Source organism: Triturus cristatus, chromosome 5_1 (genome assembly GCF_964204655.1).
Source record: "Triturus cristatus chromosome 5_1, aTriCri1.1, whole genome shotgun sequence".
Lineage (NCBI taxonomy): Eukaryota > Metazoa > Chordata > Amphibia > Caudata > Salamandridae > Triturus > Triturus cristatus.
The window spans coordinates 194,320,593-194,344,593 of NC_140587.1; positions in this window are offsets into that span (position 1 = coordinate 194,320,593).

A 24,001-nucleotide genomic window follows, 5' to 3' on the forward strand; every position below is an offset into this window, starting at 1 on the left:
CACACGTTTCCCTATCACCTGTGGGTCAGTCAACGACGTCTCATGACTCTCACAATCACTGGTCCAACAATTTCAAATCTGGGTGTCTTCTACACCACAATCTCTTATCCCGGAACATCAATAAATCGAATCTCATGGACCGCATGCGTTCGGCCCGAAACCACAATCACTCAACTCTCATTCCAACTCCGCAAGACATCACACAGTCAAACAATACCGCAATCTAACAATCACACATCCCTGTTCATAGTCACTCTACCACGAACTGCTGTTTCCGCCGCACCGTCACTCTCCGTCGGTTTCCATCAAACGCCGTCGTCCTCCGCTCACAATCCGTTGGATAACCATCACTTGGGCTCTATGGGGCCTCAATGACTACACTTCTCTACATCTCCCCTTACTACAGAGGTAACCATCCTCTCCCTACCAACTGATAATGCCAGATTCTACTACAAAATCTACTGAAAATACTCGGTCGAATGGATCTTTATTACCTGCTGAACAGTGTATAGGGGAGAAACTATACATTCATGACTAACTAGTATGGACCAATCAAGTAGGACTTGGAAAAGATCACTGACTCTGAATTTCAATTTAGGGGTTTTATTACAAAGCCAAAAATAACTGGACATACAAGCACCTCATGATGAGTTTGTAAAAATACATAGGCACTAATACAAAGTTCATCCTACGAATCAGTCTAATACGATGCAGCAGAAAGAGAATGAGCAATTCCAGAAATGCTAAACAGGCAATAACTGAACCAACATCGATATTAGTCTTCACTAGTGGCTGTAAAAGAAATCCGTTAATCTATCCCTACTCTATCACTAAAGTGGCATCGCTACTTAGCATTTTCTAGGCAAGATCAAGAAAAGGTGTCAGCTCATGAAGACTTCCTAAGAAGTACACTCACGTTGTAAGGGTCAGTAGCCAAAGCTACAAGATTCATTCTAAGTCTTCCTTCTATGAATCGATCCCTTCCTTCTACCCCTCTAATGGCTCTCTGATAGCTCATCCCTTGGGGCACCATCCCTAATACAAAATGCACAATCAATAGAACACGCCCCTGAAACACCTCCCCTGGCCAGGCACCTCTCGTAGGAAATTTTCCACCAAAACTTGTACTCGGTCCAGCAACGGTTGGTATGTCCTTGCATCTCAGGCTTCTTCAGCAAGAAAGAATATCGTCTTCCAATTATCGGCATTCCTGAATACTATGTAGCAGGTCTCCTCCATACCTAACTCCTAAAACAAAGGCGTTAGTCTAACTAACGAGGACGGTGTCCTTGCACCTGCAACAGAACCATGAGGAAAAGAACAACCTTGCACGCACATGAATTTCGCTGACTGCCTCTAAATGAGAGCTTTACCAGGGAAAATGCATTTCAGCCGCACACAAACCAGCTAACATAAGAAAAACGAATAGGTCTTTCATAGCACGAAAGAGCAAATACTCCATTTAGGGATTTGACATCAAATTAAACACTCATTTATAAATGTTGCATCTACAAGCACTATATTTCATCACATTTAAGGCACAATTACTCATTTCTACACGTGCAGACTTTATGGTGCACATTTAAATCTAATGCATTACATTACACATGAGCTACTATATTAAGCGTTTGCAATGAACATCGAGAATTACATGGTTTCTTCTAAATGCCATTTTACGTTTCTTGAATGGCATGACTCATTCTAACATTTCATTTACCATTGATTATTACAACACAAATCACTAACTAAAGTTAACACACATAAGAGTATATGCGGGTACGGACTATCCATGAATATAATGTACCCCTACAAATTTCAGAATATCACTGCGCTCTATCAGCTGTATGGACAGCATTTCCGACCGAGCGATTATGATGTCGGTTTCCAACAGTCTTTCCGAGTTAGTCTGTCCGACACGAAAAGGCTGTGTGAAACCGACATTGGAGGCCCCTAGCAGGCAGTCCTTCATCCTGCAGCCTCCAGTTGGGGGCTGATGGGGTACCCAAGGGACCCCCTGTAAAATCCTACACTGTGTGGCAGACACAATGGGATGTCTCAGACAGGGTGCAGGGTTTTCCGCAAACACCCCATTTCCCCATAGGAGCCAGTGTTGTTGGTCAGAACACAGGCTCTCATAGAAGTCAACGGGACTCCGACTGAACAGTGTTTGGTCACATCGTAATCGGTTGGGCGGAACCGCTGATCATGAGTCGGTCGGATTCGATTCCGAGAAGGAGTCAGGCAGAATATTTCCGCACAACATCGTAATCGGCCCTTAAATCTGATTTACAATTCATCCATGGCAAAGTGTTTCTTTGTCCGAGGGTCTGGAAAGTTTCAGAATCCTTGGGAAATGCAGAGCGTGTAAACCTTGGTCTTACTAACATCATTGCATCAACACAGCAGTCAGAACTTTCTACACACACATATGTTAATCTGTCTGACCTGTCCCACTTCAAAGGTCTGGCCAAAGGACCACAGCAAGCGTGCAGTGAGTTTAAGGCTCTCCTGGGAAATAGAAGCAAACCCATGAATACAGTGGTTGGGGTCATCAAGAGGGTTCACACCGGGGGAGGCGGAGCTAGAATCTAACCGCAATGGCTACTCCCTGGTAGAGCTCCTGATCAATGCTGATTCCATCAGCCCTCTGTCACGGATTGGGGGCTAATCCACAGCAGGGGGTGAGGAATGCACATCTCTGCGACTTCCCAGCATTGCCCTATCCACGGGGGAACCAACAGCAGGGATGATTTGCGATGAGCAGTGTCCTCCAGTGGAGTGCACCCATTGATAAGGACCGCCCCTGCCTACTGAGAACTTCAGTGTGGAACATCTAGCGTGGCCGATCAAACTGATGCCTTTCTAGCCCTCCCCCTACTCACAGCTGAGGGCCAAGAAAACCTACAAGGCATGATCATGGAGGTTTGAGAGGGCACATCAGTGCTACCCACATACAAATCGCCTGGTGAGGATGGCTATCCCGAAGAGTCTTACAAGACTTGTAAAACCCTACTTTTCCCCATGCTGACACAGGCATATCAGGAGGTGGCAGAGGCAGGCTCCCTGGGAACAATCATAACAGAGCTGGCATCATTGTTATCCCCAAAGACAGTAAGGACCGCTTGAGTGTGATAAATACCTCCTAATTTTGTTAATTAATGTTGATCTTAAAATCCTTGCCAAGAACTCAGTGACCAGATTAGGTAAATTCATTCCCCAACTAATGCACAAGTTTCAAGTATGGCTCGTACTTGGCCCATGCTCAAGCAACTTAGCACATGTACTGTGGCAAGTAGGAGATGACCTGGAGAAGAACTTGCCCGCTAACGTGACACTGAGAAGGCGTTTCACCATGTGAAATGACCATACCTCTTCAAGGTGATGTCCAAAATAGACTTAAGTGAGGATTTCGTAGGCAAGGTTCTTCTTCTTTATTACTCACCGACAGCGGATGTCAATTGTGGGGGCTTCCTGTCCGACAACTTTCAGAACATAGAGGCACTCATCAGGATTGCCTTCTCTCCCCACTCATCTTCCTCTTTGCCCTAGAACCCTTGCCCACGGCTATACTCATTTTCACAGATGTCCAGGGCATATATATTGAAGATAAAAGATCAATTTTCATGGATGACATCTTTCTTCTCTTATTCCGTCCGAATTCTCTATCAAAGCAGTGATGGCCTAAATACATGGGTTCTTTCATGTTACAAGATCAACAGGACCAAATGTGAGGCACTCCTCCTGGTGAAGGTGACTGCACTTCGATACCTTGGCATCCAAGTCAATAGAGGATTGATGCACATGGTGGAAGATGCCCTTCTTCCCTTCATAGTTCATTCCAAGCAAGATTTCCTCAACATCTAGGTCTCTCGCTATGGGGGAAAGTACTAATAGTTCAGATGACTATGGCACCCAAATACAACTACATATTTAGGATGCTGCCTTTACAGATCCTCTGGCACACCTCTTGGGAATAGAGGTGGACATCAAGGGCCATATTATCAAGAACGGCGATAACATTATCGCCGGTTTAGCGGCAGGAAACTGCCGCTAAAGCGGCGATAAAGGACTTGATAATATGCCCTAGAGAATCCCAATAGAAGCCCAGGTTCTGGTGTAAAGGACCACAAACCTGGGCTTCTATTGGAATTCTCAAGGGCATATTATCAAGCCCCTTATCGCTGCTTTAGTGGCAGTTTCCTGTCACTAAAGTGGTGATAATGTTATCACCGTACTTGATAATATGGCCCCAAGTCTTTTATCTGGAGCAGTCGCATACCTAAACTGCACGCCTCTTGGATCTGGGATGACACTACTGCTGGGGGCCTTCTTCTGCCACACATGTTATCTTATAGCCTGGCTTTTCATCTTTCACAGCTGGCCTGTTACCATTGCAATCCCAAGGATGAGCCGACGTGTCCAGATTGAAAAGAACTGGACCCCCACACCTTCATACTGCCCACCGCCCCATTGATCTCAGAAAGGGAACCCCATTCTTTCTGCTACTGTTACTGCTTAAAGAACAGCAAATAAACTGATGGACATTCACTGTAGTAAAGCCCCTCTGTGGCAGAATGAGGTTTTATGTATCGCCAACAAACACTTCTATTGGGACACGTGGAAACAGAAGGGGATCTACTACATTGAAAAGATGTTTAGTGAGGACACCCTTAAATCATTGTCCAAGCTTAGTACTAGATCTTCTGGCACTCTCCCCCTCTCTGCAGGGATCAAGGTAGTCAGGTTTTTATGTGTCCGATTTTGATTCACAAACATTCATTGTATGCCCCCTACTGGCTCAGAACAGATGGAGCAGGTGCCTCTGTGGCCTACAACACCTGAACAAAGATGTTCTGAGTGCCTACCCCACTCCCACTGCGGTCATCTGTAGCAAGAAATGACAGAAGGTCTGCAACAAGTAGCTTATTGGGTGAAGTATTCACAAACCATTTTGATATTATGGAAGGCCTGCTTCCCCCATTGCACCAGAACTCTGAGAAAATGTTGAGATGTTTATATTACCTAGAGCCAAACTGAACATTGGGCAAGATGTACTCAAACCCATTTGAATCCCCCAAGTCTTCAAGTGTTGCATCAGTTTTGAGTAACGCTTACTGCCACTTTATAAGGATATACGCTGGCCCAGTGAGCCAAGGCAACCCGCTCACCTTTGACTAAGCGCTGTATCCAGCAAGTGTAAGCATTGAATCAGGGATATGAAGGCTGATGTACTCCTGCAAGTCAGGACCAGACCCAAAGAATGAGGAAACAGCTTGTTTTGCTTTGAACTGAATGAGGGAAGGAGGCAGATTACTGTACAGTTGGAGAACATTCCTTATCAGCTCAACGTTCTTATTTTAGTGCAACCAAGGGGATCACTGCTGAACCTATGGAGCCTAGCGTTGATCATCCCCAAAAATGGCCTCGCGGAGCCTGGAGCTCTCGCTCCCGCATGCAGAACAGCCATTGGTAAAGATCCCGGCAGCCACCAACGGCGACAGGAAAGAAATAAAGATACCTCTAGAGTCAACCACTGAGATGCATGGCTTGGCTGAGAGGCTGTTGTTTCACTGATTGCAATGGTGTCACCTCTTCAAGTTTTTTTGTGTTCAGAACATTTTATTGAATTTTTTGTTCATATACAACTAATAAAGACAATACATAAAATATTATTATTTAGCAAGAATACCTAGATAACAATGTATATCGTAACCAAAGTCGTTAAAAAAATTACAATAGGTAGTGAAAGAATACATATTCAAAAGATACATAAAGAGAGAACGGAAGGAGGAGGAGGGAGGGGACAAATATAACAACTAATGCATAAAATGCATACAGAGCTACTATATTTCATAATAAGAATAATCTGGTTGCGTACAAATCTGAAATAAAATTATTAATACTGCATTAAAAGGATAAATATACATCAACAGGTAACCAAAAAGATTGCTAAGAGAAAGAATTGTGAGTAATCCCATTCATGGATAATTGAGCACCTCTTCTAGAAAAAATAACCCACGACCACCAAGCATTAACAGATAATATAGAAACATCTTTCCAACAAAAAGTAATGGATTTTAAAGCAGCTGAGATAAGAAAATTGAAAAGTTTGCTTTCTAAATCATATACATTTTGTGAAAGAATAGCAGATTTACAAATTATTAATTGATAGGAAACATCAATTTGAAGTTTAAAAATCTTTTTTATGATATCCCAAACTTCAGACCAAAATTTAAAAACCAAAGTACAATCAAAAAGCATATGTTGTAATGTACCAGGATGTAATTTACAATGCCAACAATCTGGAGAGGGAAGTAGTTTAGCTTGGAATAAACGTGATGGAGTCCATAAACGATTTTAGAGGATATAAGAATTAGTTTGGTAGATTGAAACAGGCAGCCACCCAGATATACTACTAAGCCAAATATCTTTCCACGTGTCAGTAGATAAAGAAAGTGAAAGTTCATTGTTCCAAAAAGTGGAAATCATCTCTATATTGCTACCTAGAGTATCTGATAATTGTTTATATAAAATAGAAACCCCATGAGATGATTTTGAAACTGTTTGAATATAACTTTCTAAATCAGCTGTAACATTAGAAGGAATGGCATTGGGGAAGGAGTCTAAAATTGAATTGCACAAATATTGATACTTAATAAAGTCAGACTTAAATAAACCAAATCTTGTTTGCAACGTTTCAAAAGAAATAAAAGTATTATTGGAATAAACATCTTTGAGATCAAAAATACCAGCCTTAATCCATGAAAACCAGAAACTAATTTTTCTGTTTAATTTAATAACATTACTATACCATAGTGATAACTCAACAGTGTTGTTCATGAGAAAAAGAAAAATTAAGTCAAGATCATTAAATAACATTTTAGTGGATTTAATAATAACTGGTTTTTGAAAAAATAGAGTATTGTTATGCATGGACACCAAAGTAGGCAACGGGAATGGATTTACAATTGATTTCTCAATACAGAGCCATGCAGGAGGATTATTTAAAAATGAGCAATTAAACCATAATGAACTTTGTTTTAAAATAAAAGCTCTATGATAAAGAAAAAAGTCTGGGATACCAAATACAGCATTATTTTAGGAACTTTTAATTTTTTATAATTAATATGAGGAGATTTGTGGTTCCATAAAAACTTTGACAAAAACGTATCAACATCTTTATAAAACTTTAATGGAAATTGAGTAGGAACCATGGCAAGGGTATAGAAGATTTTGAGAGCTATAGTCATTTTAATAGAATCCATCCTATCCCACCATGAAAGATGTAATGATGACCATTTAGACGTTTTATCTTTAACATAATTTAGGATGAAATCACAATTTAAATTTATTGTCGATTTTATGGATGAGGAAAATAAAATTCCAATATATTTTAACTTATTCTTTTGCCAAATAATTTCATGCATTGGAAGCATATCAGGAATGCAATAAACATTTAAGGGAAAAAAATAAGTTTTGTTGGTATTTAAAGTGTATCCAGAAACTGTAGAATACTTTGTTATAATATCCATTAATGATGGGAAAGAAGATATAGGGTCACTAACAAATAAAAGCACATCATCCGCATAAGCAAGGGTTTTAACAGTAATATACTTAATATTGATTCCTTTAATATGATCACAATTTCTTATTAAGTTAAGAAAAGGTTCAATGCCAATTAAAAATAAGAGAGGAGAAAGAGGACATCCTTGTCTTGTACCTCTACAAAGTGAAAATTGAGTTGAAACTTGGCCATTAAATAAACGAGCAGTAGGGGCAAAATATGAAGCTGAAATCATGCGAATAAAGGTATCTCCAAAATTAAATGAAGCTAACATATGAAATAAAAATTGAAAATGGAGTTTATCAAATGCCTTTTCAGCATCTAAGGTTAAAATTCCAGATGGCACCGATAAAGTAGGACTTTGTTCAATAATATGTAGCAAAGTTCTCGTATTATAAGCAGAGTATCTATTCTTCATAAAACCAGATTGGTCAGGGTGTATAATAGAATCTAATATGGGGCCCAATCTAGTAGCAAGTATTTTAGCATATAATTTACAGTCTTGATTAATTAAAGATATAGGTTGATAATTAGATACAAGGGTGGGATCTTTATCTGGTTTTGGAAGTACTATAATTAAAGCTTCTGTAAAAGATCCTGTGGATCCAAAAAACATAAAAAGTTGGTATAAAAAAGGTAAAAGGTGTGACTGAAATTCTTTATAGAATTCCGCTGGAATCCCATCAGGTCCCGGAGATTTGTTCTTTTTAAGAGATTTTGTAGCTGATAGGATTTCATCTTTGGCAATGGGTGCATCAAGTCCAATTTTATCTGATTGTGAAATCTTGGGTAACTCACAGGAATTTAAAAAGGAATCGATTAAGGAGACCTCCTGAACATCGGGTTTATTATATGATGCAGAATAGAAATTCAAAAATTCATTAACAATTTCATTGTGAGAGAGAGCAATTTTACCATGTGGACCATGAATTGAATTGATTTGAGTTTTACCTTTTTTTATGCTCAAATAATTAGCTAATAGTCTTCCGGATCTATTGGCATTAAAGCTAAATCTGGCTTTGGCATTAGAGATTTGAATACCTGCTCTTTTAATAAGGATTTAATTAAATTCATAACACAATTTTTGTAGTTTAAATTTATATTGAGGACTGTTGGATGTAATAAAAAGTCATTCAAATTTCACAATCTGTTTTTATATGTTTTTAACATTAGCATGAAAGGTTATATTTTTGTGAGCCATAATAGATATTGTCACACCCCTAATATAAGCTTTGAAAGCATCCCATCTATTAATCATAGAAGTAGAACCTTCAGGATTAGGTATAAAATATTCTTGAATAGCAGCTAAAAGTTTAGGCTTGTTATACTCATTTAAAATTAGACCAGTGTTCATTCGCCATCTAGATTGTTTTGTATAAGTTGATTCCAAATTCAAAACCAAAGAAATCATAGCATGATCTGAGATATCAATGTTACCAATATTAGGAGCAGTTATTGAACTAATTAGTTGCCTGGAGACCAATAAAAAATCAATTCTAGAATGGGAATTATGAGGATTTGAGAAGAATGTAAAACATTTTTCTGTAGGAAAATGTAACCTCCAAATATCAACTAACTTAGTGGCTTGAATAAATGATTTGAAAGCAAAATAGACTTTAGAAGGGTGAAACTTAGTAAGAGATAATCTATCTAATAAAGGGCCAAAGATAACATTAAAATCACCTCCAACAATTAAAGGGGCATTACCGACCTTTAGAACCTCTATTGTAAGATTAGTCCAAAAAACTGGGTCATCTGCTGTAGGACCATAAACATTTAATAAAAATAGAAATGAGTCATGAACTTTAATTTTAACAAGTGTATATCTACCATCCTTATCAGAAGTTTTACTCAAAATTTGACAGTGTAGTTTTTTTGCAAAGAGAATAGCTACGCCATTTGTTTTACCATTGGCAGGAGAAGAGACAATAGCATCTACCCATTTCTTCTTCATTTAATCTAAAATGTTATCATCTATATGAGTCTCTTGTATAAAACAAACATCAGCTTTGCAACTACCTAGATAATCTAGATTTTTTGTACGTTTAACTGGATGGCGCAATCCTTTAACATTTAATGAAATTACTTTAATATTATGTATATTAGACATACTAGAAGAAAGGAGAAAATAATTCAAGAAGAGGAGGATAAAAGAAGATCAAGAGAATGAGAAAAAGGTAGCTCCAGATAAAGAAGAAGGAAAGGAAAAATGAAAAAACATGGAAAAAACGACAAACAGAAGACATAAATGTGAAATGTGAAACGCACACACGCTGTGCAAGCATGACCGGAACCGCTGGAGCCCATTAAAGAGAAATTTCAGTACTGTGTCAGAAAAGGCATAACTGGCAAAAATCAAGTAGCAGAGTCATTGGTATCCATAGAGTGCTGTGACTGATGATCCAACAAATGTCTCAAATCTTCTGGACGTTGAAAAGATTTTGAAAAATTATCCTTCCAAATGCGCATCGTTGATGGATCTAAGAGACCATATTTGTAGCCTAGACTGCATAGTTGAGGATGAAGAGCAGTAAATTGTTTGCGAATTGAGACAGTTTCTTTGGCGAAGTCTTGATGAATAAATATTCTATTCCCATTAACCATCAATGAAGGTATTTCTCTAGCTGCTTTTCTGATTAGAACCAACTGGTGGTGTCGACGAACTTTAAAAATCATTTGTCACGGTTTTGTGTGCTGAGGGTTCCTATGTGAGCTTTATCAATTTCAAATTTTTCTGAAAATTTAATTTGTAGCAGACCAGGTAATAGGTTCTCCAAATATAGTCTACAGTTATCTCCCTCAACATTTTCAGGTAAATTAAATATGCGTAGATTATATTGTCAGTTACGATTTTCCAAGTTCAATAATGTTGAGCACATAGGTGAAATTTTTGCCACAAGTGGAGTAAATGAGTCAAGTTTGACCTTATTATCCTGTATTTTGATGGAATTATCTGATATTTTCATTGACAGGCTGGCCATGTCTTTACGCACATTTTTTACTTCAGATGCAATAGTGTCTGTATTGACACGAAGTGCCTGAATTTCCTCCAATATTAAAGATAGTGAGGGTTCAGAAGACTCCACTACTTTAGATTTAGCAGGAGGAGGAGAAACTTGCTGCCTCCTTTTATTAACAGAACTTCTATTTTCCATTTTAAAGTGAAAAAGAGTCAGAATTATAATTGCAGAAGCAAAATAACAAATGAAAAAGTGAAAGCAGTGGAACTAACCAAGAAATGACTGGTGCAGCAGCTAAAATGGGCTGGGGGAGTGGCTAGGCCAAGCCAGGCCCTTTCCTGAAAGCTCGCTCTTCCCCCTTGACAGAAAGTCTGGCTGTACCTGAATGCTATGCAGGGAGCAGGAACCAGGCGGTGAAAGAACCCACTTCCGCATTGCAGAAACCTCTAAAATTGCTCCACAATGCTGGTAAGTCCTTTATGAATGCAGCGACCTCTTCCAGGGCAATTTTCTGACAGAAAGCGGCGTTTTTGGACTAAGAACGGGCTGAAAACGCCGAAGACTCTCACGCGGCGGCCATCTTGGATCGCGCGCTCGCGTGTCTCCCACCTCTTCAAGTTTTATGCCTCCTTGTGTGTGACATCAAACTGCAGTGTTCAGCTGCTGTTAACTTTGGTTCAGGACGAATCTGATTGACCAGAACAGCACCTGACCAACCATTATCTTTCCATGCACAGATATCACTTGCGTCAAGTCACTGCAACCACAGTCAAAATATACAGAAGGTGCATACATCAACAAAGACAGCTTCTCAGGTGTTTCATAGTTTTCTCTACATTCATAAATGCTCCTTTGTATTAATTTATTCCTAGATATAAGTAAATGTTTTGATTTATTATTCATTATGTGCATGGTTCATGAAATAATCGTTTTGAGTGTTTTTTATAATAGTGTAGCATTAGTTCATATATTATATAGAGCTTTTATCTATATATTTTAGGTATGAAATAGGTGTCTAACAGAACAAATATGCTAGTAAATGCTTTTGGTAGCAAAACAGAGCAAGTGTACAGTACTTTGCTTTATGCGCACAAGATTTGACATTTCAAGGCCATGTCTGGAAATGTATTTAAACAGTTACAAAGGAAAAGGGAAATCTTTGCACTCTTAGGGAGGAGGAAGGTATGAATTGCTACACTGCAGGAATACCCAATGGCCATTCGACTGGCCTATAATGTTTGCCTCTCTAAGCACCGGACGGAAATCAAAGACACTGGTAGGACTTGTCTGGACAATAACTTTCAGGAACTAGTAGGGTGATCTGTCAGGGAATGAGCTGGGTGAGACTGGGACAAAACTGGATAACTGGAGTGTAATATGAACAAGAAAGCACCTGAAGGCTGGAAGAGACATAGGACAGAAGTTGAGGAGTGAAGCAGGTTGAAACAGGCAGCAAATAGGAAACTGGGGGGCATATTCTCAAGGATCTATCGCAGAGTAATCGGCACTTTATCGCAGCCAAAGTCGCGATTAATTTATCACCCCATTCGCAAGCTGGTGCTAACAGCCAATACCACCAGTTTACCTGAGATAGCATCCGCAAAAAACATCACCATAGATGACCCCGGCAACTATTGCTAATGAGATGCAGAGTACGCGTTCCCGAGCAAATAGCCGCGTCAACACCACACCTCAACATTCTCAACGACCAGCCAGATCGGCAATAAGACCACAAAACAGGCGATAGGGCATGTTAGCAGCAGGAAATTAACACCTGCTCTGACCTGGTGCAAAGTCGGATGACAACCTGCACCAGAAAAGGGAGCCCAGTCCACAGCCACACCTGAAGACCAACAGATGCCATGGAGCCACTGATCATGCAGCCCCAACAGAGCCACAACACCGACCGCCACCACCTCCAGGACCGCCCCCCCAGATCCCCATGCCCCCCCCACCCGGTCCACCACGGAGGCAACGCAGACAAAGACAGCGGACCTTCAGGAAATGCACCAGCCTCACAGACCTAACACCAGACAATGTCATTGCCCACTACAGGCTCAAAAGGACAACCATCATCGCATCCTGACCATTATTGCCCACAGGCTAACGGTACCAACACAGCGGACAACCAACATCCCACCTCAGACAAAGCTGCTGACTGTGCTGCACCTGTTGGCCTCTGGTACCTCCCAACCAACAACCGCCAGAGTCGGAGGTGTCTTACTGCCAGACTATCAGAGTTGCTCACACCTGTCGTGGGTGCCATCATCAGCTTGATACCCTGCTCAGCTCTTCAGGTGCCACTAACTCAGTGCACCACAACTCATGGACCTTTCTGGTTGCATATTGGGTGAACACTGTACTTTCTCCGGCTACCACCATGATGCTTCACAGTTGTTTCTGTTATGCTGGTGTTTTCTGTTTCCACTTTAATTGTGATCACTGCACCAACGACTCCATGAGGGCTGGCTTACACTCACCCCACACACATCCAGCACAGGCGTCACTGTACATGCGACCCTGGCAATAAAGGTGTCGAGCACACGTGCCCGTAGCCAGTTCAACAAACTATCTGAGTGAGTCTGTGTGCTCATGATGTATGGATTAGGGCCCCGGGCCCCACAACATTACATTGTCCCATGTACAGCGGACGCAGCCATGTCACTGCAGGCAGCGGGTGAGACCATGCACATGTAGCTTTGTCGTCCCCCACTCACTTCGTAAGAGGAGTGAACCAGCCCGGTGTATGCCAGTCCAGCGTGGGGGTGTGGATGATTATCCCGTGGCTCTGGGTGTGGTTCATGTTAGATTTGGGGGTCTCTAGTTGGCATAGGTAGGTACCTGTGACAAATAGGGACCCTTGCATCTAGTCAGGGTAAAGGGGTACACTCCTAAAATGACCCCTGCTCACCCCCTTGGTAGCTTGGCACAAGCAGACAGGCTTATCTCAGAGGCAGTGTGTAAAGCATTTGTGAACACATACAGTAATCAAGTGACAACACCACAGATGGACACCACACAAGTTTTATATTAAAACTAAGAATTCTTTGTATAGATTTATCACAAGACCATAAACGACAAAAATCCACAATACTGTTACTTAAAAATGGTAGAATTTAGTTTAGTTCTCTTAAGATGGCAAATGCGACACTCAGAGTTCAATGTACCTTAAGATGCGACACGCAGGGCAACAAAAGTGTTTCAAGGACGGTGATGCGTTGAAGATACGGTGCAAATAAACAAAGATGTCGCTTTCTTCTTGATGCGACACTCTTCCCGGTGATGCGGCGGCGACTGATGCGACGTTGATCCTCTTCTCCGGGGATGTGAGATGCTTTACACGATGCGAGCTACGACAGGCCCTGCAACACGCTTCCCAGTGATGTGGCGACGTCTGCTGCGACGTCGATCCTCTCACCTGGCGATGCGAGTTGCTTCCACAACGATGTGAGCCGCGACAGGCCCTGCGACACTCTTCCCGGTGATGCGGCGGCGTCTGCTGCGATGTCGATCCTCTTCTCCGGCGATGAGCCGCGATAGGCCCTGCGACCCGCTTCTCGGAGATGCGGCGCCATCTGATGCGACGTGGATCCTCGTCTACTGCGATGAGCCGCGACAGGCCCTGCGACACGCTATCCAGTGATGCGGCGGCGTCTGCGGTGACGTCGGTCCTCTTCTCCTGGCGATGCGAGGCGCTTTCATGGACCTGCGATGGCTCAACGATTCTTCTGCGACACGCTTCCCGGGGATGCGGCGGCGTCTGCTGCGACGTTGATCCACTTCTCCGGCGATGTGAGGCGCTTCGTGTTGTGCAGTGGCAGCAGCAGTTCAACGACACGCTTCTTGTTCTTGAGTCGCGCTTCCAGCTCCATGCGACACGCAAGTCCTCAAAAAGTCCAGCACAACTGCAGGCACTTCAAGAGAACTCTTGGGGAGCTGGTAGGTGAAGTCTGTTGGCCCTGAGATTCAGTAGGAGGCAAGCTCTTTTCCAAGCCCTTGGAGATCCTTCACAAGTTGAATAAAAGTCCACACGAAGTCCTTTCTCCTTTCTTTGGCAGTCAGGCAACCACTACAGGCCAATCCCTCAAGCTTAGGGATAGTCTCTCCACAGTCTCTTCTGGTTCCACTCCTCAGCAAAGTTTTCTTCTTGTTTCCCAAAGTAATCTAAAGTTCTTGGGTTTGGGTCCCATTATTTATACCAAGTTTCTCTTTGTTCTCTGAAGGCAGAGAGGCCTTTGCCTAGCCCAAACCAGGTCTGGTCAATCCTAGAGCACTTTGTTTACATGACTCCTTCTTTCCTTTCAGAGTGCAGGGCAGATACATCAGACACACCACAGGAGGTGAAGCCAGCATTGTGGAGGGAAGGCACAGCCCTATTCAGGTCCGAGGTGCAACTCCTCCCACTCATCTAGATGCAGATCTTTCTATTCAGCCCTGTGCTGACTCACCCAGATTCCTGGAATCCCCCAGCCCCTGTCACTCAAACTCCAGACAAGGAATACACAGCCTAGCAGAGGCAGGTTTGGATGGTTAGACAAGAAAATACCTACTTTCTAAAAGTGGTATTTTCAAACACAGAATATTAAAACCAACTTCACTAAAAGCTGCATTTTAGTTCAGGCATACTAAATTCTAATTTTTACCATATTTCCTGAGTCAGTTAGGATTATAAGATGTAATAATCAAACTGCCCATTCTGGCCTATGGGGAGCAAGTAGCCTTGCAATAGTGAAAAACGAAAGTGGCTGTCATTCACTATTAGAACATGCCACACACACCAGGACATGTCCTACCTTATACTTACAATGCACCCTGCCCTTGGGCCTACCATAGGGGTGTCTGATATGAAGAAAAGGGAAGGCTTAGGGACTGGCAAGTGGGTGCACTTGCCCAGTCAGCATGACAGTACCAGACTGCATGCAGGCTCTGCAATGGCAGGCCTTAGATGCACTTTTACAGGCTGCTTCTGTGGGTGGCACAACCAGTGCTGCAATCCCACCAGCAGCATTTGGATTTACAAGCCCTGGGCATTCCTGGCGCACTGTACTAGGGTCTGACAGGTAAACCAAACCAACCAATCATGGAATCACTAATTCATACATCAATTTACAATAGGGAGCACTAGCAATGTGGCACTGGATAGCAGTGGCACAGTGTCCAAAGCATCTAACACCAGCAAAAACACACGAGGCAACAGCAAATATGGAAGGGAGACCCACGCCAAGGTGCCAGGTCTAACAGTTCAGTATTGGAAATGTGCAAAGGCATGTGCTTCTGTCACAGTGTGGGTCTCCATTGAGGAGTGTAGGTGGTCCTTGATGGGGCTTAGACACCCACATATGTGATCTAGTTTGGCCTTCATGAGCCTCACCCGCACCTGTTCGGCCACCCCCTTCCGGCACTCTGACACCTGGCCTTGGAATGCAATGTGTGCTTCGGTGGGCTACTGGGACACAGCCGTGGTCGTGGGTGCGTCCAGGTGTGTGGTGTGTGCAGGGGGTGGGGTATCCTCGATGCAGCTGGGCTGCCCTGCTCCTGGAAGTCCATTGCCTAAGATGTCCATGAACTTTTGTAGGGCGTCAGTGTCGAAAGTATGGAGGTCCTCTTCAGCATCACTGCAGAGTTGTCTGGTCTGCTCTGCTGGAGGTGTTGCTTGTCCCTCTGCAATGTGAAGGGGAGATGCTTGTTGACATTGTGTTGGCATGGATGTTGATTTATTGTTCAAGTTTACATACAGACTGCATGACAATGTACATTGTGACTGTTTGGGAGGAGCGGACTATTTGATGCGGGACAGTGGACATTTGGACTACATGACGTAGGTGAGATTGCACACGTACATTTTCATCTCACAGTTTCCTGCTATGTCAGATGTGATTGCCCATTTTCTACGCACAAGCGAACCCAGTTGTGTCCTCTGTTCTGCAGTGTAAGTGTTGCACTGTGTACCACATTGTCCTCCATGTGGATGTGCTGTCATTGCTATGTGTGTGTGCTGCATTGTAGGAGAGTCGCCCCTGCAGCTGTGACTTTGCTGCCCCTTATCCCTCGGAGGCGGTGTGCCTTTGACTTTTGTGCTTTTAAGGTGCTGTGATGTTGGCAACTTGGGTCATTTGTGCTCTGGAACGGTTTTTGTACTCTAGTGCATTATTTGTCTGCAGATGTATTGTTGACGTCAGTGGTTGTTTGTGCATGTGGACGTGACCTGCTCCTTTACGGATGTGGTCCACACTCAGCCACCTCAGTCTCGTGGCGTGCACAATGTCATGGTGATTGTACTTCAGCCACGCTGCTCGTCATGTAGTGTCACTTGCATCATCAGTGTGGCTCACAAATACGCATCTTTGCTGTGTTTCGCACGGGTGCATGTGTGTGTTGTGGAATTGGTGATGTGTGGGGTAGGACCCCTTTGGGCACATGGTGGACGGGGCCTACTTGATGTTTGTATGTGTGGTGCAGTGTGCCACAGGGATCAGGGACATGACCCAGGGTCATTGTGGGTGGGTGGTGTGCTACATGTCATTATACATGTGTGCCATTGTGCCCGTCACCCCCCGTCCACCCAGTCCCTGTTCGTTACTCACCCTGTTAATGTTGTGTCAGGTCATGTTGAGCAGTGTCCGGACTCCTTCCTGTTGGCAGCTGGTTTCTGCTTGGTTTGGCATTTCACATCATGCCAGCGCATCGTAGCCTCTTTGACGCTCCGACTGCATTCACACTGGAATGCCATTTTTCCGTCTGTGTTGCCAATGACACGGTGGAGGTGACGAACAGTTGTTGTTAGTGTTCTGTCTTTTCCGTGAAGACGATCCGGTTGTCATGCGGACTGTACCCAGTCTTCCTCTTCCTCTTCTCCTTGGCCTTCCCCGACCCGAGGTTCCTTGCTGGTGGTCTGTGGGGCTTGTGGGGTTCGCGTTGACCTGGGTACTCGGTCCAGGTGCATCCATGTTGCTACGCAGTTTATTTTGTTTTTGGTGTGTTTTTCTTGTTCTGCTTTTATAGAGCATTTTCCCACATGACGCGTGGGAATTGCAGGCTTGTTGCTGGTTATCGCAGTTTTTTGTATCGCGATTGGCCTCATCACAACTTTTTTCGCGTTCGTATTTCACATTTTCGCGGCGTTGCGTTGATTTTAACACAGTCATTTGACGCGTTATCATGGGACTATCTCATGGTGCCGCCGGGTTGAGAATACAATGTTAACACGGCGTTGTTTTCCCGCGATAGACTGCGATATGCAAAGTTGCCCTAAGCTAATTTTGCAATGATTATCACACGTTCTTGAGAATATCCCCCAAGAAGTTTACAGGGAAAACGCAAGTACTAACAACAGGAAGGTAAAGTAGTTAAACAATAGACAACTACCATACATGATAGTTTTTCTGTTCCTCAGAAATGATCCCTCTGTGAGGTGAAAATAACTTATACGAAAGCAAGGGGAAGATTAATCTGATAGAGTTCTGGGAAACACCTAGCTGCTCCTTTGGAGAAGGAATGCAGGGTGGTCCTCTGTGCCAAATGCACACGCCTTGAAGTCTAACGGTTACGCTTAGAAGCAATGAACATCTGGATAATAATACAAGACAGAACAACAGTATACTCAGAACGAGTGTCTCTTTTCACCCTGCCAGAAGAAAGTTGTGATTGCACTTCCTGAACCACATTAGGCGATGTAAACATTCTGAAAGATAGTGCCCATGCACTATGAACAACATTATTACTAGTTTGGTCACCCAAAGAAGGAATGAAGAAATTGCAGCAAATACCCAAATGTATGACTATGGTGGGCTGATGTACCTTTCACTGCCCACTAGCAGGTAAGTAAAAGATTGCATATCAGAATTGTCATCGCTGTTGGGCTCAATATCTGACAGCGCAATTATTTGTACTAAAATCATTTAAAGATTTCAATCATGTAGATTCTCTTTCGGGAGGTGGTACTAATAATGTCGGAGTAGCAGAAAATGTTAAAGTTGAAGTCGGTTCAATTGTTGAAGATGTTGTTTGCAGCAGCTCAGAATGTTGGGTGTAAAGCTGGAAACATGGCATGCTCACCAGTCTTGGAGTTGGGCTGATGAATTCTGCTGTACTCTTCTGGGTTAGATTCCAAAATAGGAAAGGGTTCTGGAGACTTACTCTGCCACTTTGGAAATTGTGGTGGGCTACTGAATAGAATAGGGCACATAGAGGCATAAAGTGGCGAAGCGTGTTGTTCAGCCAAGAAGGCTAACAACACTGTTGGACTTGGCCCTTTTTGCAGGGTCATCCCTAAACTTTTTGACTTCCTCCTGTATTTTTTCTGACCTGTTGTTGGCTGTTTTATGACTCTGGGCACCTTACCACTGCTGATCAGTGCTAAGGTGCATATGCTCTCCCTATGGTAAAATGTTGATGTTCATTGAATTCCATGATTGGCTTATTTGTTTACTATCAGCCCCTAGTAAAGTGCACCAGGAGTGCCAGGGCTTGTAAATACAAATGCTGCTGGTGGGCTTGCAGCACTGGTTGTGCCACCCACAGAAGCGGCCTAGTAAAATGTGTCTAAGGTCTGCCACTGCAGAACCCGCGTGCAGTCTGGTACTGTCGCGCTGACTGCGCAAGTGCACCTACTTGCCAGTCCCCAAACCTTCACTTAACTACATATTAGTCACCCCTCTGGTAGGCCCAAGGGCAGGGTGCATTGTAGGTATAAGGTAGGACATGCCCTGATGTGTGTGGCATGTCCTAATAGTGAATTACATCCATTTTCGTTTTTCATTATTAAAGGCTACCTGCTCTCCATAGGCCAGAATGGGCTGCTGGAATTACTACACGCTGTAATCCCAGTGGACTCAGAGAGCATGGTAGAAAGTCAAGTTTAGTATGCCTCAACTCAGAATAATAAAATACTTCTTTTAGTAAAGTTTATTTTAATATCCTGTGTTTGTCAATACTACTTTTAGAAAGTTAGTATTTACTGACCTGGCCATTTCAGTCCACCTCTGCTGTGTGTGTGTGTTCTGCCTAGTAACAGTAAAGGAGCAGGGCTGGGGAATTCCAGGAGACAGGCTGGCTGCCAGGTGGTGGGTAGAGAGATGACACCAGGATTGGTGGGAGGAGTACACCTTTGACTATGAATAGACCTGTGCTCTGCCACCACAATGCCGGCTCCGCCCCCTGTGGAGCGGCTGATGTCTCTACCCTGTTGCTGAAAGGAAAGAGCAGAGTCACCACAACAAAGTGCTCCAAAACTGGACTGAGCCAGGCCCAGGCCCCCTGACGACAAAGAACAAAAGAATTGTGCTATAAAAGAAGGAGCCCTGCTCCTAAGAAATCAGATCCTGTTTGCGCCAAGAAGAAACTCTGCCTGAAGGAGAAGGACCTGGAGAAGCTGAAGGAGGAATACTGTCTCTCTGCCTGAGAAACTGGCCTGCAGTGGGTGCCTGTCTGCTGGAAGGAGAGGAGAAGACTAAAGGAAAACACTTTGCATCAACTTGTGCTTTCAAACCATCTCCAAGGGCTTGCTTGTGTACTTGCCCCCTGAACTGCGACCCAGGAACAGTGGGCGCTACCTTTTCCCCAGAAGAGGAGAAGCGGCTGGAAGCGATACTGTGATGCTGACCCCCAGAGAACCTGTGTGCACCCCTTTCACTTTCCAAGCACCGCGACATCTGCCACCTGGGGCTACCACGAGCACCGCAAGGACCTGTCCACCTGGTCCCAGCACCGCAAGTGACTGCCCCTCTGAGCCGTAGCTCGCAACGCGAAGAAAAGAACCTGAATGTCCAACCCCTGAGCCTCTGCGACCCTGCGCCGCCGAGATTACCGCGAGGACCTTTGACACTCTGGTGATCCCCTGGAAAGCTGACAGCGCGACGCGCTGAAGAGATTGCCCCCGAGCTGCCTCCCCTGCTCCTGCCCGTGATCGTGTGGCCGAAGACTGCCCTGGAGCATTCCACGAAGCACCGCCGCCCACTGCCAAGAAGGGACGACAACGCGACGTGAGACGCTCCTGCCAGGACCCCTGATGCTGCTGTGATCACCCCCTGTGCGAAGAATAAGGTACTGTGTGCGAGCGTGCTGCTGTACGACCCGCCCGCTGCTTGGTTCGGGCCGTACTAGCGCTGTAGAACTGCTACGCGATGAACGCATGTGTTGGGAGCCGTTGTACGATCCAAAATCAGCTGTTCGCACCGTCCCGCTGGAAATACATTGACGGCGCTCACGTGGGAAGCGTGAGCTTTGGCAAGGGGCGTCCCGGACGTGTACGACGCGTACCAACGAAGGTACGGTCCGTACGGTTCACTGCTAGCGTACGCGTGCTCACGCGAGAAGTGTGAGGAACGGCAAGCATACTCGTGCTCACGCGAGAAGCGTGAGAAACGGCAAGACACCTGTAAAAACTTGTACAAAGCATAACAAAGGCGCTACGAAGCACGCAGAACCCCTAAGAAGCCTATTTTAAGTATAATTTTGCCATTTTAAGAACTGTGGACTGCCTGAAAGTAACTGGAATAGTATTCATACAAGAGAGCTGTATTTTGACAACCTGCCTAAAGAAATCTTATCTATAAAGAACTTTATTTTGCTATAAGTACAGCTTTGTGTCTTTGTGTGGTGGGGTGGTGATTATTGTGTGGGACAACTTGAACGCTTAACCTAATGCCCTCTGGAAATCTAGCCTGACTGCTCGCGCCACGTTACCTAGAGGGTGAGCAGGGGTTATTTTTAAAGTGGTAATCCTACGCCCTGACTTAGAGGAAAGGGTCCCTGCTTGTAAATAAAATATTACGCTCTCATATTTTCATAATTTCAATAAGATCATGCATAAAGCAAGAGGCTGAGTCTGTGGTATCAGGTTCAAAAAGGGCTTTATTCCAATGACTCGAGTCATAGGGAGAATATTACCATCACCACAAGGGATCTGGAAGGGTCTCAAAAGTATTCTCAAGACATTATTCACAGAGTACAGTATATATACATCTCCATAATGTACGTAAGCAAAAAGAGCAAAAGAGAATGAGATAAGAGCATGTGGGCGTGTAAGTAGGTGTGAAGGTGGGCGTCCATGTGGGCGTCCACTTGATGATAGCAGGTGATTTGTCATAGGTGGGTGGATACCTGGAGGGGGTTGCGTGATCTGCTGGAATTGTACTGGAACTTTGCCTTACTTGTGCTTGACTCGAGCACGACGTATAGCTGACGTGGGGAGGGTTGCCATGCAACCGGGAAGTCTGGAAGTGAGGCCTTCAATGAGTGAGGCCTTCGGTGTCAGGACGACCAGCACATCTTGTTTTATCTGATATCTGATGTCTGGAGCAGGGACTGATTTGTGACATAGGTTGCCCATCACCAAGAGCCGATGTGGCATCTATTTCTTCATTTACTTCATTTACTGCAGAGGCCTTACATGGGGGCTATGGGCTTTTTACTGACGTGAGCTTTGCAATCTCACAAACAGAGACAGTAAGGCTAGGCTTTCTCCTTTGCTGATGGGTTATGTTGATCCCTCCTTCTCCAGGCAGGAATGCGGCTCTGTAGGAGTAAGCAGATAACCGTGCTCAATACTGTCTCGGCACCTCTGACAGGGCCCCTTTGGCTGAGGCCCAAGTGTGCAAGGCCAAGGATACACAGCTGCAGCTTTCTGAGCGTCTGAGGCCTGAAACCTCTGTTCGGGTCTGGCTGAGCCACAAAACACGGGGTTTCATGTGGTGCAGGAAAACATGATGCAAAATGTGTAGGCCTCAATACAGATTTGTCGTTTCTCTCATGGGAGACTGAATGATGGCAGGACACGTTATAGCATAAGCATCATGATAGAAAGGCCATGGAGGGGAAATGCATAGGTTACATGCATGTGCACATAAGCGTTAGGGGGGCACATGGGGACACATAGGCCTCATAATTTTTATTTTCCTCATTCCCTCCTTGTTCCCTAGTGAACCCCTTATGTAACATCTATTTTCATGAGACAGTCGATCTGTTCTTGCAGCATTATTTTTCCATTTTCAATGCTCTGTAAATGGGGATGTGGAACACATGCAGTAGCACACAGGCCGCAAATGGCCGGGCCACACTGTAGACATAGGCAACAACTGAATATTATTAATAGTACCAACCCACAGACGGTCAACACTTTCCATCCCCATGCCGATATTAATCCCCAGAGCCAACTGGACCATGTCCACGTGCCGGGGTCTTGATGTATACTTTGGGCAATCTTGTGGAGCCTCGTTATTGCTTTGTATACAGATGGTGCGTTATTCCACCTCGGCTCAAGAGGGCTTGATCTATCAAAGTTCCGGTTCAGCACATAGTCGCCAGGAGCGATCGAGTATTCTTTGACCTGGGTGTTATCAGGGAAAGCAGCGGCAACCTGCGAACGACAAGAGAGTAGTGCAGACATCAAGGAAGCCAGGTAATCTGTCAGCATGTTGCTATCAACATCAGTGATTTTTTTAGGCATTGGAGTGCCCCACATATTCGGTGGTCTACCGAAAACCACTTCATAGGGAGATAAGCCTGTTCTAGAATGGGCTACCATTCGCATGTAAAAGAGGGCAACCGGCAGGGCTATCATCCAATCTACACCTTTGTCTGCGCAAATCTTTGCTAGTTTAATTTTTAAGGTCTGATTATGTCTTTCTACAAGGCCTGCTGCCTCAGGATGTCGTACACAATGGAACTTCCAGGTATACCCTAACAGAAGGGACACTTGTTTCATGAGTTCAGAGGAGAAAGGCTGACCGTTGTCGGAATATACGACACGCGGTAATCCATAACGTGGGAAAAACTCTCGTACCAATTGTCTGGCTGTAGTTACAGCAGTATAATCAGGGACTCTATAGGCCTCTGTCCATCTTGATAGGGAACATACTACTACTAGGACATATTTGTAACCTCTGCATCTGTCCATTTGGATATAATCCATTTGAAGGACTTCAAAAGGATGGTCAGGTGGATGGAATCCACCTTGTTCCATCGGAATGCCTTTACCTGGATTGAATTGGCAACAGATCATACATGTCCTGACCTTTTGTTTCGCTGCTGCACGCAGGTGCTTGTTGAACCATATATTCTGTAAGCTGTCTAGCATTGCTTTCTCTCCTAAGTGTGCAGGGCTATGTGCGGTATTTATGATCACTTGAACCATCGAATCAGGAAGAAACCATGAGGATTTTCCCTTAGTCATCCAACCCTGATCAGTCAGTACCCCTCCTTGTTCCGACCATTTCTTTAGTTCGTCTAGAGTTGCATGTGTCTGTATATCTTGTACATCCTTGGAAGGATCCCTAACTGTCATGGCTTTGGACACTGATGGTACCTGTGACTTTGTCATGTCTAGTGGGGTCTGAGCTGTCTGTTTAGCTTGTGTTAGGGCGATGAGCTCTGCTGCTTGTGCTGACAATATGTCTATTCTTTTAGTCTCTACTATTTCAGTATCAGTAGTCACTGCATATGCTGCCACTAATTCTCCCGCCCCTGTCCTCATGCATGA